The sequence below is a fragment of the Bubalus bubalis genome, chromosome 7, assembly GCF_019923935.1.
Source record: "Bubalus bubalis isolate 160015118507 breed Murrah chromosome 7, NDDB_SH_1, whole genome shotgun sequence".
Classification (NCBI taxonomy): Eukaryota; Metazoa; Chordata; class Mammalia; order Artiodactyla; family Bovidae; genus Bubalus; species Bubalus bubalis.
The window spans coordinates 83,935,372-83,954,744 of NC_059163.1; the positions used below are offsets into that span (position 1 = coordinate 83,935,372).

Below are 19,373 nucleotides of genomic sequence, written 5' to 3' on the forward strand. Positions count from 1 at the left end.
ATTTGACTGTATATCTAAAGTTTCAGTACTAGAAAGTCAACCACATAAGTTGCATCTTTTAACTAACTCACACCTCTGACTTGAACTTCTTTGCTTTAGCAACTTGCATATTAACATGGTGAAGGACCTTCATGGGCTATGTTGTCTTAGCTTAGATCTAGGATCCCTTCTTATTTAAAATTCCAATTCACATTGCTATTCTACTGATATATTCTACTGATATTTATATATATATATATATATATATATATATATATATATATTCCATAAGGAAGTTATTTTTATTTGAAGGAAAATGGTTACTTTAGAAAAATGTAGCTTTCCTAGAAAACTTTTATTTTAGTAGCTTATGAAACAGATCTCTTTATGTATTTCAGGGGTTGGCAAACATTTTCTGTGAAGAACAAGACAGTAAATACTTTTTGGTTTATGGCCCAAGAGGTACAATTGGAGTTATTTTGTATATACTAATGAAATAAAAAATAAAATTTCCATATTTTTGAAGAAAAAATAGAAATATAATTATTTTTGCAATATAAATCTAGTGAAAATAATGGAATTTTTTGAAGTAGTGGTCTCTTGCTTAACTGAAACCCTATTTTTAAAATTACCTGGATACTTTAAAATCACATCAAAGAATTCAACACCTAGAGATGAATCTAAGGAGTTAAAAGAATTGTACTCAGAAAATTATAAGACCCTGATGAAAGAAGTTGAAGATGATGCAAACAAATGTAACATAATTAAGATCCCCTGGAGGAGGGCAGGGAAATCCACTCCAGTATTCTTGCCTGGAGAATCCCCATGGACAGAGGTGCTTAGCAGGCTACAGTTCATGGGGTTGCAAAGAGTTAGACACAACTGAATGACTAAGCACACACACACAACTCATAAAATTCAACACACACATACAGAAAAATTAAAACTGGGCAGAAGATCTGAATAGACATTTTCCCAAAGACATACAGATGGCTAAGACACATAAAAAATGGTCAGTATCACTATCCAGAAAATGCAAATCAAAACCGTAATGAGATATAGCCTCATACCTGTCAGAATGGCTTTTATAAGAAAAAACAAGTGTTGGCAAAGCCATGGAGAAAAGGGAAACCTTGTACATTGTTGATGGGAATGTAAATTGATTCAGCCGCCATGAAAAACAGTATTGAGTATTCATCAAAAAACTAAAAATATGACAACCATACAAACCAGCAAAGCCGCCCCTAGATATTTATCTGAAGAAAACAAACATAAATTTAGAAAAGTGCACCCCTATATTCACTGCAGCATTATTTACAATATCCAAGATACAGAAGCAACTGAAGTGACCATCGATAGATGAATGGACAATATGAATATGTACACACACACACACACACACAGTGGTATACTACTCAGCCATAAAAAATGAAATTTTGCCAATGAGACAACATGGATGGACATAGAGGGTATTATGTGAAATGAGTCAGACAAGGACAAGTGCTATGTGATTTCACTTATATGTGAAATCTAAAACAAAAAGCAAATGAACAGACATAACAAAACAATAGAGAGAAAAATCCTCTTAGTGGTTGACAGAGGAGGAGGAGAGAAATAGGTGAGGGAGATTAAGAGGGACAAACTTCTGGTTACAAAATAAATGTCATGAGGATAATATGTACAGTATGGGGAATACAGTCAATAATAATGTAATGTCTGTGTGGTGACAGATGGTAACTAGAATTATCATAATAATTGTTTTGAAATGTATAAAAAAATCACGATATTGTGTAACAGGAATTAACATAATACTTTAGGTCAATTGTACTTCAAATATAAACCCATTTAAAAAGACATCAGGTTTTGCTTACCAGAGGCAAGGGTTAGGATGAGGGAGAATTGGATGAAGACAGTCAAATGGTACAAGCTTCCAGTTATAAGATAAATAGGAAGTAGGGATCTAATGTACAGCATGGTAAATATAAGTAACATGTTATATATGAAAGCTGTTAAGAGTAAGTCCTAAGAGTTCTCATCTGTTTATTTTGTATCTATATGAGATGATGATTATACAGCAAACTTACTGTAGTCATTTCATGTTGTGTGTAAGTCAAATCATTATTCTGAACACCTATCCCTTTCAGCTATTCAGATAACCTAGATAATTTGAGGAATATTGGTAACTACTTTAACAGTGTGTTTCTACTTCCCTGGTTTATAGTTTAGAGCTGGAAAATATTTAGTCGTGTGGCAGTGTCTAGTGCTCTGTGTGATATTTAGCAGCATCGTTGGCTGCTGTCTGTTGCCAATAGCAACCCCCTGCTCTAAAAACCAAAAATGTCTCTCTAAACATTGCTGGAAGTCCCCTGGGTACCAGGTCTCTCAGGATGAAAGCTGTAGTATTTTAACTGTAAAATATACAAACCAGTACCAGCAGGTGTATGAGAAACAACTGACAGCTAATTTTTCAATAGACAAAAACTGGAAGCCAGAAGAAAATTAAATGATGTATCTGCAGTGCAGAAAGAAAAAGATTTTTATCCTAGAATTCATACACCATATATCCTTCAAAAAGCAAGGTGAAATTAAATATTCCTAAAATTTAAAAATTGACACAGTTTATCACTGGCAAATGTGTACTTAAATAATAAAGCTAAGTCTTCAGGCAGAATGTAAATGATTCCAGGGCAAACACTGAATGTAGAGTAGAACAAAGACCAAAAAAGCAGACAAATATTTGGGTAGTTTTGAATTAATATTGATGAAGTACTGTCTATGTGAAACAATAATGGAGTGTCATCAATAGTCAGCATGAAAGATAAAGTAAGAAATATCCCTCTCCTTTCCTTCCTTTTTTTCAATATAAAGAGAAAATAAAGTACAGTTGATAACAAATGTATGAAATAGTTTATATCCTAGGCATAATGCAGAGAAAAAAAAATTACCTTCAAATCTATTGATGTAGATTTACTTATTAGGTGCCTAGAAGTGAAATCTTGATGCAGTTGAGGAAAAAAACTTGAAAAGAATGAAACAAATCTAATTCTGTTGTAAGAATTAGAAAAATTCAAGTGAAACCATAAAAAGTATAACTAAAATATTAATATAAAACATACATACTGTAAGATAATCTTCCTCTTAAAAGAAAATTCAGTGTTATCAACAATAAGGACTGTATACAATTAAATATGTAAACATGCAGTTTGTGGACTAACTACATCAGTTCAGTCGCTCAGTCATGTGTGACTCTTTGCGACCCAGTGGACTGCAGCACGCCAGTCGTCCCTGTCCATGACCAACTCCTGGAACTTGCTCAAACTCATGTCCATGGAGTTGGTGATGCCATCCAACCATCTCATCTTCTGTCATCCCCTTCTCATCCTGCCTTCGATCATTCCCAGCATCAGGGTCTTTTCTAAGGCATCAGTTTTTTGCATCAGGTGGCCAAAGTATTGGAGTTTCAGCTCAAGCATCAGTCCTTTCAATGAATATTCAGGACTGATTTCCTTTAGGATGGACTGATTGGTTCTCCTTGCAGTCCAAGGGACTCTTGAGTCTTCTCCAACACCACAGTTCAAAAACATAAATTCTTCCACACTCAGCCTTCTTTATAGTCCAACTCTCACATCTATACATGACTACTGGAAAAACCATAGCTTTGATTAGATGGACCTTTGTTGGCAAACTACAGCATGGGAGATAACATCTTTTCTTTCACTGCTCTATTTAAAATTTATTCAATGAGAAATACCTTTCCTATACCAGTAGTATAAACTTCTGTTTATTCCTGCACATAATTGAACTCCTAAAACAGAGCTTCCTCTCAGAAATTGTAAGTGTCCAGTCCAAGATATTAGCTCCTATGTTTTTATTCCAACAACTTCCCCACCTGTGGTTGGCATCATTCAACTGTAGATGGCAGCTGCCCACCTCCTGAGGAAGAGTATAGAAGGTGCCTGCTTCCTTTCTACACTCTTCTTGTCCCTCACTAAGGAGATGACTGTTTTTAATCTGAGTAGAATCCAGGCAGGGGAAATAAGAGGAACTACGAAGATAGTATAGAAAATTCTGATGTGACTGATGATGGGTAGGGTTGTGAGCAGACTGAGTGCTTTTGTGGTCCTTGTAAGGACCCCTCTAGGACTTCTCGCAGTAACATCCTCAGGCAGGCCTGCCTCCCCACATCTCCACTGCATATGCCACTTCTCACTGTTGGAGTCCCCCCTCTCCATTTCACTTAAAGCCTTTAGATTGACTCTGTCTCCAACGTGATCCACATCTGTTTCCTGGGAAACACTCGTGTGTTCTATGATCTGCGTTAGTAGTATGTGATTGGTTCCTAAGTGTAGTGGCCATTCTCTTTCCTGTTCTGTTTGGATGCCTTCGCTGTTCTGATAGTCAGCCTGCTATATTCACATACTAAAAATAAATGTAATGCACATATTACACACCCATTCTCACAAACTCTGCTTACTATAAATGCACGATTGGATAGATGGATGGATGTTATTTTAAAAGAACTTTCGCATAACTGAAAACAGCTTGTCAGCGGGTACCAACAAAGGTAAAAGGATACAACAATGTTGATACAAAGAAAATATTAATACAAGAAATTGGTGGAGGGAAAATGGAAAGTTGGTTCTGTGATTTTGTGATCTCTGCCTCCGTTCCCTCCCTTGCGAAATGAGGGTCATAACACGTATTTGACAGGGTTGACTGAATTCATCACTAAGGAAGCAAGTCATGCTTTCTCCATTTTCTGTATGTAATTTAACACTTTTGTTGTTTATTTTGTTTTCCTTTCTATCTTTCAGGAATGTGTTGCTAGCTCATTTAATATTGGGTTGACAAAAAAATTTCTTTGGGTTTTTCAATAAGATATTATGGTATTGATCAACACAATAATAGTTTTGCTTTATGTAACATATTTTGGAATTCTTCTCTAGAAAGATAAATGTAGAATGATGTGAAATATTTCTAGATCCTGGATTTAATGGCTATTGTGTTAGGCAGTATTGCTGTGTTAGACATCTGAAATCTATATTCTAATTATCTGTTTAAAAACAAAACAAACAAACAAAAACTACAGACAGTGAACCAGGATTACATGGACTGATGGTTTTTGACACAAACTTTGTGTGCAGGTGAGAAAAACCCATAAAGCCATCCTATTCTTACTTCACTAACAGTTCCTCACTCTGATAGTCCCCCTGAAGGGAGCCCAGGGTTCCTCAACGGCTTCTTGAGGCTCGGCCGCACCACCTTATCTCTGTCCTTCAGGTAGTAGAGGGTACAGAGGCACACGGTTCCTCTCAATTTTACCACTAATCCTTTTCAATAATTGCCTGAATAATTTCTTTCATTATGCTGCTTCTCAGTCTGAGTAGTATACATAGCCAAAAATGCCTGCAACTTCAGAAAAAATAAAGCTGCCACCTCAAATTTGCTCTTATGTCCCTTAAACTAATTTTCCCTGTAGCATTTGAACTGTGGAATATAGGTGATAAAGCAGTCAAAGAATTAGTTTATATAGTAAGTAGAAAATGCTTAAGAAGGTCGATATTAAAAAACATAGTTTATAATGTAGAATGAGAATGTGAATAACTTTGTAGCTGAGGTAGAGATGACCTTGAACATAGACATATATGGGCTAGATAGGAGTTCACATTAAGCTGTTGTATTTCTGTAGACCTTTTTATTTTTTATACAACATTATCAAAACTCCCCCCAAAACACAGCAAATAAAAAAAAATCCTAAAATAGCAGTATTCACATACTTCAAAATCAGAAGATTTCCTTTTGCACAAAGCCTAAAATAACCATAAAATAACAGTTTCAAGAAGAAATTCAGACTTTAATCACAAGAGCTAAACTGAAAACAAGACATGTTATTTTGTTAGTCAGAAGAAAATTAATGTCTGGTATGAAAAATCTATAGAAGGACATTGTTTTCACTAAAAATCCATAGCTTAGGAGAGGTTTAATAACATTAGGTTGCTTACCCACAAAAGTAATTTTTACATAATAAAAATGAGAAATGCTGGTTTGAGATTTTGGGGGAGGGTATTTTGCTTTTATCCTCTGAAAGCATTGTTTTACTTTTTTATTCCCATTTTATATCCTCAATGTGAGTGGAATTTTAACCTACTATAGAATTATCTTTTGTTAAATAAATCAAGATGAGTTTCAGTTGTCCAGTGTACCAGGTAAAAAATCAAGAATGCAAAAATTACCCAATTTCTTTTATTCACTTGTTTATTCACATGTTTTAAGCATCTATTATGTGCTGGCTCTGTTTGAAATAATACAGATACTAAATAATAAAACTGTATACCTTCTCTCACAAAACATTCTGTATCTCAGGTCTAGATATTTTAACCATCCATCTATCTAGGAAATAAGTTTTTTATTTAATTTATATATACATATTTTTATATCATTGTTGGGACCGCAAAGATAACATGCTTATTCTACACATTCATGATTTCTGGGTACATTCTATTTCCTTCAAACTCTTCTTTTTTCCTGTAAGGATTAAGATTATATTTTAAAAGTGTGCTTTTAAAAGGCAGTACAATCATACATACATACAAAATGAACCACTGGTTTTTATAAAGTTTGGTTTATTCAGCATGCTGGATCTCTCTGCCAGCTTTTCTAGTCAGTGGTCCCACATACCACGGTGCACACAGGGCAGGCTTCTCTCTTGCTCGCATCACAATCTGATGCACATCCAGTTTCTCCTGAGGACTTTCACTTACCTGATTTGGTCCTCCAAGATCATTCCTGTCTGGGACTCTCCATCCTTCAGGCCTCCCTCAAGGAACTTTTCAGGATACTCCTCAAGGCACTCCTCAGGACACTTGTCAGGATATTCCTCGGGATTTTGCACAGGGAGCTGCCCTGAAACAACAGCCCATCTATAGGTGGTTTAAGAGGCATGTTTAAGGCATGCATAGACTCAGCACATAGCCCCACTGAACTGTGAGGAAACTGGACACTGACACTGATTGTGTGTCCAGGAACGATGAGGCAGCCTCTGTAATAGCTGAGATACTCTGCGGCCAGAATTATGTATGGTCATTTTTCAAAATCAACCCCTTGATCATAGGGAACTTAAAAATAAATGTATAAATTAGATGTTTTGTGACAATATTTTATTTTGAAATAATTTTAATTGTCTCATAGAATTTTTTTTTAATATTTTCATGTATTTTATTTTTAAAAACACTTGTAATTTTGCAAGCTAGCAGTAAAATATTGTCCTATTTTCTTAATTAGCACCATATGCCTGTTAAAGTTAACTGTGAGTTTGTTTCATTGTAAATGATTGTAAAGTAAATGATCATGTCAAATACCAAATTAATCTCAAGTAACATGTGAATCATTTATTATCAGTATTTTTGGCTTTATGCACAGAGATGTATTTCAAAGATGACCTTAATATTAGTATCAATTGTGTCAATCTGACACATAAAATTACCACAGCTTAAAGCAATATTTAATGTCTGAAATAATTTTATAATTAAAGAGACGTAGAAGAAATTTGAGAAATTAGCTAAAAAACAAGATACTGCATAACTTATTTAAAGTCCCTTGTTTTTTAGAAGAATGAGGAAAATAATGAAAACTTTCATGAGTTACCCATATGGTTTAGTATATGTCAGTATTCCCATGCTTTACTTATGAGTTTGACCTTATCAAAAAGCATCAAAATGTCCAGGATAATTCATAAGGATAGCTAGAAGTCTGAAATAAAACTGCTCAATGCAAAAAAAAAAAAAAAAAAAAAAAACCTCAAGCCATTTAAATGGAAACCTAGACTCAAATTACTTCCACACATTAAAACAGGAGGATTTTTCATTTTCTATTTTCTAATAAGAGCATTCTTCAGAGCTGTAGGGTTAAGTTCTAAGCTACAATCCACTGCTTATTAGCATTCCCATTTTCCATATCAGTAGAATCAAGTCCAGTTTTGCCATTTGTGGATAAGTATGACAAGCTACAAAAGCGTGTGTTTGCCATAAACAGCTCTAGCAAACTGCTCACGCTTTACAGATCAGATTCTCTGTAAGGAGAACCATCTGGACTGCAGCCAAACCCCACTACTAGTGTTTGACTGCTGTATCAACTATTTTTTTCCAATTTGTGAAACATATTTTAAAAATAGTAGCTGAAATAAAAGTTCCTAAACATGAGAAGTAAGGGACAGGGAAGCCTGGCATGCTGCAGTCCATGGAGTCACAAAGAGTCAGACCCAACTTGGCAACTGAAGAACAAACATTAGAAGTACTATTAAATTTTTTAAGGGCAATATTTTACAAATTATTTTCATTATGACCAAATACTAAGTGTTTCCTGCTGCTTCTGACTCTCAACTACTTAGCAATGTAAACTTGAATTTTAAAATAACTAATTAGGCCCTTTGAAAAAAAAAAAAATAAATAAATAAATAAATAAAATAAAATAACTAATTAATCCAGATAACAAATCAGATATTGTAGACAATTTATGTGAAAATGCAAAAATACTAATTCCTGATCATCATATTAACACATAAGGAAACAAACTAAAGCTTGTAAAAGTACTCTCTGTAACACTAATATTTCATATTAGTTGGCTTTAGGATAGAATTTTTTTTTTCTTTTTTTTTTATTTTATTTTTTTAAATTTTATTTTATTTTTAAACTTTACATAACTGTATTAGTTTTGCCAAATATCAAAATGAATCCGCCACAGGTATACATGTGTTCCCCATCCTGAACCCTCCTCCCTCCTCCCTCCCCATTCCATCCCTCTGGGTCGTCCCAGTGCACCAGCCCCAAGCATCCAGTATCATGCATCGAACCTGGACTGGCAGGATAGAATATTTTTAAACCAAATTAACCCAACAAACTGGAAAATATCATGCATGAATATTGTACAAATTTTTTTAAATGAACTAGTTCAGAGATTAATAGCTGTTTATCCTAAGAGTTGTTCCACATGTTGTTTTGCAAAATATCCAAGGAAAACAAGGCAGTGTTCTGTAATATGCTACAATTTTTATGGCAACATAGCTATTTTTGCAAGGATGGGGAGTTTGCTCTCAAAAACAATATTCCATTTAAGACTTTTATATAGAAATTGTCATCATAAGTGATATTCAAAATATCTTTTATACTGCAAGACTTACATGATAAATATAAAACTCCTACACTTATTCAGTAGTATATACTCAGTGGAAAACAGAAAGACATTAATAACAGCTATTTTTTTTCAGAGGATACTCAGGGAACAGAAACGAACACCGAGGATACTAACATAAGTTGATGACACAGTTAACACAACTGAATTGGCATTCCTTTTGGAGTAGGGGGTTAACTCGTTAAAAAAAAAAAAAAAAAAAGTGTGTTCTATGCCTAGTGTTATATCTGTGCTGCCATTGTCACCAAAAATATGTTTTCCAAGGCAAGTGAGGTGTATGAATGTTTGAGCCTCACAAAACTGCAATCAAGTGCAACTGTAAATACTATTGAATAAAGTTTACCATCGCACCAGTGAATAATACTTTTAAGACATTCAAGTAGCTTAACCCTTTGCAGTATTCTAAGATACCCACAGTGACAGTCATCTTCACTGTAGTGCTTGCTACAAGGGAGGCATATAACTATTTTGGTTAAATTATGATGAGATGGCATTCCTCACGTTCTGCATAAAAGTAACAGTACTAGACAGCTTAATGTCAATCTCTAATAGATTGCTTATATGAATATTTCCTTCATTCATTGTGTTGGAAGGACCCAAAAAAAAAACTCAAAAACCTATTTTTCCAGTTGACTGAGCTGGAGAAATGGAAGCTCCTCAAGATACAGATGGCACTTCACTCTCATTTTACAGGAGAAACGATTTCAAGTTACAGTTCTGTTATAGTTCAGTTCAGTTAACAAACAGTCCTTGGAAGAAAAGTTATGACCAACCTAGATAGCATATAGAAAAGCAGAGACGTTACTTTGCCAACAAAGGTCTGTCTAGTCAAGGCTATGTTTTTTCCAATGGTCATGTACAGATGTGAGAGTTGGACTGTGAAGAAAGCTGAGCGCCGAAGAATTGATGCTTTTGAACTGTGGTGTTGGAGAAGACTCTTGAGAGTCCTTTGGACTGCAAGGAGATCCAACCAGTCCATTCTGAAGGAGATCAGCCCTGGGATTTCTTTGGAAGGAATGATGCTAAAGCTGAAACTCCAGTCCTTTGGCCACCTCATGCGAAGAGTTGACTCATTGGAAAAGACTCTAATGCTGGGAGGGATTGGGGGCAAGAGGAGAAGGGGATGGCAGAGGATGCGATGGCTGGATGGCATCACTGACTGATGAGTCAGTGAGTCTGAATGAACTCCTGGAGTTGGTAATGGACAGGGAGGCCTGGCGTGCTGGGATTCATGGGGTCTCAGAGAGTCGGACACGACTGGGCGACTGAACTGAACTGAACTGAACTGAACTCTAACAAACTGTTACAGTTGAGTTCAGTCGCTCAGCATGTCTGTCTCTTTGTGATCCCATGGACTGCAGCAAGCCAGGCTTCCCTGTCTATCACCAACTCCCAGATATTGCTCAGACTTATGTCCATGGAATCCGTGATGCCATCCAACCATCTCATCCTCTGTCATCCCCTTCTACTGCCTTCAATCTTTCCCAGCATCAGGGTCTTTTCCAATGAGTCAGTTCTTTGCATCAAGTGGTCAAAGGATTGGAACTTCAGCTTAAGCATCAGTCCTTCCAATGTATATTAAGGACTGATTTCCTTTAAAATTGACTGGTTTGTTCTCCTTGCTGTCCAAGGGACTTTCAAGAGTCTTCTCCAACACCACAGTTCAAAAGCATTAATTTTTCCATGCTCAGCTTTCTTTATGGTCCAACTCTCACATCCATACATGACTACTGGAAAAACCATAGCTTTGACTAGACAGACCTTTGTCGGTCTGTTTCATTACTGTTACATTACCTCTCAATTTCTCTCGAGTCAACCCGTCCTTTTTATCATGAAACCATTTACTTGCCACTCACATTTGATAACTGTAAATTATGTCTTAATGGCATCTTTGGAGCTAGCATAAATAATTTTTTTAAAGATATACTTTCAGGAGCCCATAATATAAATATACTAGGTCTTTCCTAGACTGTTTTGTATATAGCATCTTACAAAGCATTATCAGGAATCTTTCATAGGTAGCAACTTCCCAAAAGATGGCGTAGGAGTCCTCTACAGTATCAGTGATCTGCTTTGGTTTCTCTACAAATATCTTCTGTCATCACTTAAACAGAAGACAACCGCTTTCTTTTTCTCTCTCTCTCTTTGATCTCTTTTGTAGATTACCTTACTTTCAGATCATTAAAAACATTGTCATCATTCACTATAACTCCAGAAGTCAGTTTCAGAGCGTGCAAGTGGAATAAAGCAGAGGAAGCCAAGGGCAAAGGCGGGTTCCAGGAGGTGTTGGAGGAGCTCCAAGCACCCTTTCCGTCCCTGGCTGCTGCCAGGCTCTGTGCCCGACCCCTCCCTGCGACCAGGAATCCGGGCCGGAGGGCGGTCAGGAGAGAGCCTCTGGGGGCGGAATTCAGGTTAAACTGGCGATCTCAGGCCCTAGGTCTGAGCTCGCGGAGACCTGGGCCCCTGCGTCCTTCCCCTGGGCCTCAGGAGGCACGCCCGCCTTACCACAGCATCTTCCACTCTGGCTCTGAGGCGATGGGAGAAAGAGGGGCACGCAGGCAGCAGTCGGTGTGGGAAGAAAACAGTGTTAAGGACCTCTGGAAAGTTGATAAGTCACACGTTTTTAATAGTGAAGTCTAGTGTTCATTTATTGATTTAACTGCAAAACAATTCCAAGAAGGCAGTTATATCTCTGGGACCCCAGGCTCTTAGATGTATGTATATTGAAAGAACATTTTTTTCTTTTTAAAATATCTTAGAAATAACAATACTGAGTATATAACAATTTAATGCTTAAAATATGCAAGGCTCCAACTAACTTTATTCCTTAAAAATCAGAATGACTATAATCTCTTCTAATAACCAAAGAGCTGTTTGTTATTCAAACCAAAATGGATAGAATACTATCTATGCTTATATCCATATTCTAACAAAAAAGAGAGCTGGAGCCGTTTTTTAATTGATATTGTGTATAATATTTATATTGGTAAAATCATCAATGATTCAGGGAAATACTGTAGTCAGATAGTAGATATCACAATACAAAGTATGCATTAACGTTTCTTCATTTATAATAATGCTTGATATTTCATAAGATGTAGAAAATTAACATTTTCATGTTGTGATTGATGGTCATATGTATGGACTGTGATCAAAATTGATCAAAAGATCAATTTTTAATTCTTTTTTTATGAAGAATTACTTAAATTTTAAAATGTATCTAATAGGCTTGTTATGTCTTACTATAAATGCTTATATTGTTAATGGCAGTACTCTTGCATAGTATGGAAATGTATCTTATTGTCATGCAGTCAGATAAATACAGGATTTTCTGACCATGAATTATGAAACTATTTAGAGTTTATTCAACTATAAGTGGTAGAAAATGAGTACATTACTAAAGTCAATTTACTTTTTAAATATAATCTTCTTGTTAAACTCATATACATAATTATTTTGGTGTTTTATTGGTTATAAGCTTCAATAATTGAAATGTATTTTCTGTCAAGTTTTTTAGAAAATTTGAATGAAACATGGAGAAAATGAGATAATTAACCCCAGAGTAATGTATTGATTCCTAGACATTCTTATTTCATCTATTCCTCTAATTCCCATGCCTCCAGAAGTCTTAGTGAATTTACTTTTTGAATGACAAGATGTTCCAGGAGTTATATGTGGTGTTTTCCTACCCTTGTCCTGAATTTAATCATTTCTCCAAGAATCCCAAAACACTTTAATGTTTAAGCACATTCAGATACCATATAGGTGCTGGTGAACATCTTTATTGCTACTAGATCATTTTTTCTAAGTTCTTTATAAAGTTTTAAGAGGAAAATAATATGAATTCTAACTGATATTTCCAAAATGAATTTAGAAACACAATTTTTATTTATTCCTTTTCATTTAAAAATGTCTACTTCTTTGTTCCAATGTTGAAAATATTGGTTCCCATTAGCATCAGCAGTATTTTATATTTTACATAAAATTTTGAATACCAATATTGTTAATAAGAATAGAATTACTGAATCAGTATTTTACAATTTAAATTATATATTAGATTATTCTAATATAGTACAAAAAGTACTCTATAGAGTACTCTATATAGAGTATATTACTCTAATATAGTACAAAAGTCAGACACAACTGAGCGACTGAACTGACTGAACTGAACTAAATATAGTACAATCATTAGTATATTTTTGTATATATTAATATGTATTAATATTTTATATTTATATATATCCAGTGTTAGGAACATAGAGTCAAATGACTATAACTTAAATTCACTTGAAATATTTATTGCTGATAACCCAATAGTATCTTTGCATTAAAAAAATCTAATTGCTAATTTTTAAACTAAATTTTATTATAATGTTAAACTATTTATAAGTTGTATAGTAAAACTTAAAGAATTGCCTTCATGGAAGTTTTGTTACTATCGTGACCTTTCTATTCTATTCCCTTCATTCCATATAGCAATATTCTATTGGTGTTTTTACTATTTCATTTTTATAAGTTGTAAATCATTGTGTTTCTGTATTGTATTAACTCTTCATTCAGTTCAGTGCAGTTCAGTCACTCAGTCATGTCTGACTCTTTGCGACCCCATGAATCACAGCAAGCCAGGCCTCCCTGTCCATCACCAACTCCTGGAGTTTACCCAAACTCATGTCCATCGAGTCAGTGATGCCATCCAGCCATTCATTCTCTGTTGTCCCCTTCTCCTCCTGCCCTCAATCTTTCCCAGCATCAGGGTCTTTTCCAAAGAGTCAACTCTTCACATGAAGTGGCCAAAGTATTAGAGTTTCAACTTCAGCATCAGTTCTTCCAATGAACACCCAGGACTGGTCTCCTTTAGGATGGACTGGTTGGATCTCCTTGCAGTCCAAGGGACTCTCAAGAGTCTTCTCCAACACCACAGTTCAAAAGCATCAATTCTTTGGTCCTCAGCTTTTTTCACAGTCTAACTCTCACATCCATACATGACCACAGGAAAAACCATAGCCTTGACTAGACGGACCTTTGTTGGCAAAGTAATGTCTCTGCTTTTGAATATGCTGTCTAGGTTGGTCATAACTTTCCTTCCAAGGGGTAAGTGTCTTTTAATTTCATGGCTGCAGTCACCATCTGCAGTGATTTTGGAGCCCAAAAAATAAAGTCTGACACTGTTTCCACTGTTTCCCCATCTATTTCCCATGAAGTGACAGGACCAGTTCCTCTTCACTTTCTGCCATAAAGGTGGTGTCATCTGCACATCTGAGGTTATTGATATTTCTCCTGGCAATATTGATTCCAGCTTGTGCTTCTTCTAGCCCGGCATTTCTCATGATGTTCTCTGTAAATAAATTAAATAAGCAGGGGACAATATACAGCCTTGATGTACTCCTTTTCCTATTTGGAACCAGTCTGTCGTTTCATGTCCAGTTCTAACTGTTGCTTCCTGACCTGCATATAGGTTTCTCAAGAGGCAGGTCAGGTGGTCTGGTATTCCCATCTCTTTCAGAATTTTCCAGTTTATCGTGATCCACACAAAGGCTTTGCCATAATCAGTAAAGCAGAAATAGATATTTTTCTGGAACTCTCTTGGTTTTTCTATGATCCAGCAGATGTTGGCAATTTGATCTCTGGTTCCTCTGCCTTTTCTAAAACCAGCTTGAACATCTGGAAGTTCACGGTTCATGTATTACTGAAACCTGGCCTGGAGAATTTTGAGCATTACTTTACTAGCATGTGAGATGAGTGCAATTGTGCAATAGTTTGAGTATTCTTTGGCATTGCCTTTATTTGGGATTGGAATGAAAACTGACCTTTTCCAGTCCCGTGGCTACTGCTGAGTTTTCCAAATTTGCTGGCATATTGACTGCAATACTTTCACAGGGTCAGCTTTCAGGATTTGAAATAGCTCAAATGGAATTCCATCACCTCCACTAGCTTTGTTCATAGTGATGCTTTCTAAGGTCCACTTGCCTTAACATTCCAGGATGTCTGGCTCTAGGTGAGTGATAACACCATCATGATTATCTGGGTCGTGAAGATCTTTTTTGTACAACTCTTCATTAAGTACATTCAATGTACCCACATGCTGATTTTCACATTAATCTTAGCTAAACAATGCATATTATAACTAACTTTATAGAAATAAAGAGTATGATCTATTGCTGTATACAGCTATTATGTAACATAATAATACAACTGCTAAAAAGGGTCTTCTTAAAAATTGTAGTGTAATTGACATATAATATTATATTAGTTTCATGTTTACAACATAGTGATTTGATATTTGTATACATTGTGAAATGAACAACTCAATAAGTCTGGTTAATCTCTCTCATTATACATGGTTTAAAATTTACTTCTTGTCAAGAGAACTTTTAAGATTTATTCTCTTAGCAACTTTCATATATACGAGTGTTATTTTATTAACTATAGTTTCCATACATTACATCTCCATGACTTATTTCATAACCAGAAGTCTGTACTTTTTGATCCCATTCAACCATTTTGCCTATCTCTCACTACCCAGCCCAGTACTGGCAAATACAGTACTCTATATCTATGAATATTTTTTTTTTCTTTTTTACTGGCTTCTTATGTAAGTGAGATTGTATATATTTGTCTTTCTCTGTCTAATTTGCTTTATCTAACATCATGTCCTCAAGATCCATCAGTGATATCAATATAGCAATATTTTCTTCTTTTTATGGCTGAATAATATTCTGTTGTATATACACACACATAACACATTCATCCACCCATGGACATTAGTTTCCATGTCTTGACTATTGTAACTAATGCTAAAGTGAATGTGGGATTGCATATAACTTTTTGAGTTAGTGATATTTTTTCTTTGAATAAATACCCAGAAATTGGGACTGCTAAATCATATAGTACTTTTATTTTTAATTCTTTAAGTCATCATATTGTTTTCTACATAGTGGCTGCACTAATTTATGTTGCGTCAATCATGCACGAGTTCCCCATTTTCTGCATCCTCACCAACACTTGTTTCTTCTAGCCTTTTTATTAATATCATTTTAACATATGTGAGGTGATGTTATATCATTCTGGTTTTGATTTTCATCTCTCTGATATTTAGCAATGTAGAGCATTGTTTCTTTGAAAAAAAAAGTTTAGATCCAGGTTCTCCTGTTCAGTTTACCTTTTCATTTGTTGATGATTCCTTTGTTGTGCAGAAGGTTTTTAGTTTGATGTAGTCTCACTCTTTTATTTTTCCTTTTGGTGTGAAATTCAGAAAATCATTGCCAAGACCAATGGGAAGAATAATACCACCTAATTTTCTATTAGGAGTTTTATAGTTTCAGGTCTTACATTCAAGTCTTTATTATATTTTGAATTATTTTTTTGTATTTAATGTAAGATGGTACAGTTTCTTTTCTTTCTTTGGATTTGGCTATACAGTTTTCTCAAAACAATGTGTTGAAGATACTGTCTTCTTCCATTATATTTATTTTCCTCTCTTGTCCTTTGTCATAAATTAATTATCCATAGATGTGAGGGTTTATTTCTGGACTCTATTCTTTCCATTAGTCTGTGTGTCTGGTTTGATGGCCATAGATACTATTTTGGTTATTGTAGCATTGTAATATAGTCTGAAATCAGGGAATGTGATGATTCTAGCTTCTTCTTTCTTAAGATTGTTTTGTCTATTCAGAGTCTTTCTATTTATACAAATTTTAGAATTTTTTATTCTTTTATATTGAAATGCCATTGAAATTTTAATATGGGTTGAATTAAATCTGTAGCTTGCTTTGGGTGATACAGACATTTTAACAATGTTAATTCTTCCAATCCATGGCATCTTTCTATTTATTTTGTTGGTCTTCAGTTTCTTCATGAATGTCTTATAATACTCTGTGTACAAGTCTTTCACCTCCTTGGTTAAATTTATTCTTTTTTGATGCAATTAATTTCTCTTTCTGATAGTTCTCATTTATCAGTGTATATAAATTCAACAGTTTTCTATATACTGATTTTGTATCTTGCAACTTGACTACATTTATTATTTCCAACAGTTTGTGGTGGAGTCTGTACAGCTTTCTATGTATAATATCTGAAAATAGTGACAGTTCTACTGGCATCTGAAAATAGTGAGTTTTACTTTTTTCCTTTGCATTTGGGATGGATTTTGTTTCTTTTTCTTGCCTGTTTGCTCTGAATAGGAGTTCCAATACTATTTCAAATGAAAGTGATGAGAGTAGACATCCTTGTCTTGTTCCTGAGTTTGAGGAAAAGTGTTAGATTTTCTCCATTGAGTGTGATGAGAGCTGTGGCATGTCATATACTTCATTTATTATATCGAGGTATATAAGCTGGATATCTCCTTTGTTGAGTGTTATTTTATCATAAATAGATACTGAATTTGTCAAATGCTTTCTGAGATCTATTGATATGATAATATCATTTTTATTGTTTGTTTTTTTAATGTGGGGTATCACATTGAAAGATTCACAGATGCCAAATCAACCTTGCATCCTTGGAATAAATCTCACTTGATGATGATGTATGATACTTTTACTATATTGTTGAATTCAGTTTGTGAATATTTTGTTGAGAATTTTTGCATGTGTGTTCTTCAGGAATATTGGCTTGTAATTATCACCAATCTGATCATCTTAAGCTTAGTTTCTTATTGTGTTTTGTTTATTGGGAAAGTAGAACAGAAGTTCCCACTTTGGGGAGCTAACAAGTAGACTGCTGGGAGTAGAAATCATGGAATTTGAGGTAATAGTCTTTCCCATTTTAAGTTATTGTGGAATAGTTTAACATCTCCTGAATATAATGATGTGGTTTTTATGGCTCCCTATAACTATGAATCAAGTGTATTCTCATGGATTAAAAACAAATTTCCTTGCCATTAATTCCAAGTATGTTTGATTGATGATATTTCATTGAATTATATGCATGTCCATTTGAGTTTTAGTGTTGGATATAAATAGAGAATAACCGTTGATGTCTTCACTTTGGGCACATGGGTGAGAATAACTCTATTATTTTTTTAACTCAGGTGAGAAGTCCAACACTACTTATCATTATTATGTGTTATTGTACTACAAGTAACAGTGTCCTTACTTACATAAGTATACTTACTTATCTCTCAGTTAATGGTGTGGCAGTCACTGAATGTCCACTCTAATCTTTGTCTCAGTCACACTGAGGCAAAATTAAAATCAACAGCAATACTTCCCTCCTTCACAAAATCTTAGTTGTCTCTGAAAGGACAATTAAGAAAAATGAAAAGAATGTAGAAGACAGAATCAAGGTGTAGATACAAATCAGTAAACAAATTACAGTAAAATGAAATATCTTGACACTAAGGAAAAATGTATAATAAAATTAAAATTAACTATTTTTCATTACATTTAAATATTCTATGAGCAACCATAAAAGGAAATTTAATTCATGCTCTGGATTTGCTTTATTACAAACTGATTACTTTAAAAAAAGAAACCTATTACCAAGCCATTAATGTATTGCTTCATTTGATTTCAGATATTTCAGTGAAAAAGTAATCCCATGACTGTATTTTAAGATCTTAATTTTACTAAAGCTTTAAATTCTTTTCTATATCTTATTGCTGATCAAGAGCATTAAATTACACCTTCATGTTGTAGCACTCTCAATCTAGATTCAAAAAGGCCTAACTGATTCTGACTATAGATTTCATGTTAATTAGAGTTTGTTTAGTAGCTGCAAAATGTTAGGCAGTTAACCAAACTAGAAAAGACAAGCGTACTTAAATTGAGCAGAAATGTAACTTATTGTGACTGATCCCATTACCTATTAAGGACATGTTATCCAAACTAGCGCCTGAAGTAATCAAATGCAAGGTTATACACTAATGAAGTACATACTCTGATTTGAGAAAGGGACAAATAATGTCTGGAAATTATGTCTGACTACTGGACAACAAATTTGTAATGTTCAAGGAGAGAAGGGGAAAGATGAGAGAGAGAGGTTGTGTCTGACTTTTATAGTAGTGGAAAAGACTCCAGGACTGTTTTACTATGGCAATAATTGTTATTGGTTAGTTTCTGTCTGGGGATCCCCAGTGGCTCATGGTAAGCAATCCACCAGCAATGCAGGAGATGTAGATTCAATCCCTGGGTCAAGAAGATTCCCTGGAGAAGAAAATGGCAATCCACTCCAGTAATCTTGCCTGAAGAATCCCATGGACAGAGGAGCCTGGC

The 19,373-nt window shown here is 34.8% G+C and overlaps 1 long non-coding RNA gene across 1 annotated transcript; it reads right to left on the reverse strand.

Moving 5' to 3' along the window:
- Positions 1-4,880: 4,880 nt before the first annotated feature.
- Positions 4,881-18,397, reverse strand: LOC123465997. The gene is made up of 3 exons (XR_006641283.1): positions 18,274-18,397; positions 6,741-6,882; positions 4,881-6,504 (listed from the first exon to the last, which is right to left on the reverse strand). It is a non-coding gene; the product is annotated as an uncharacterized LOC123465997 (long non-coding RNA).
- Between the last annotated feature and the right edge of the window lie 976 nt (positions 18,398-19,373).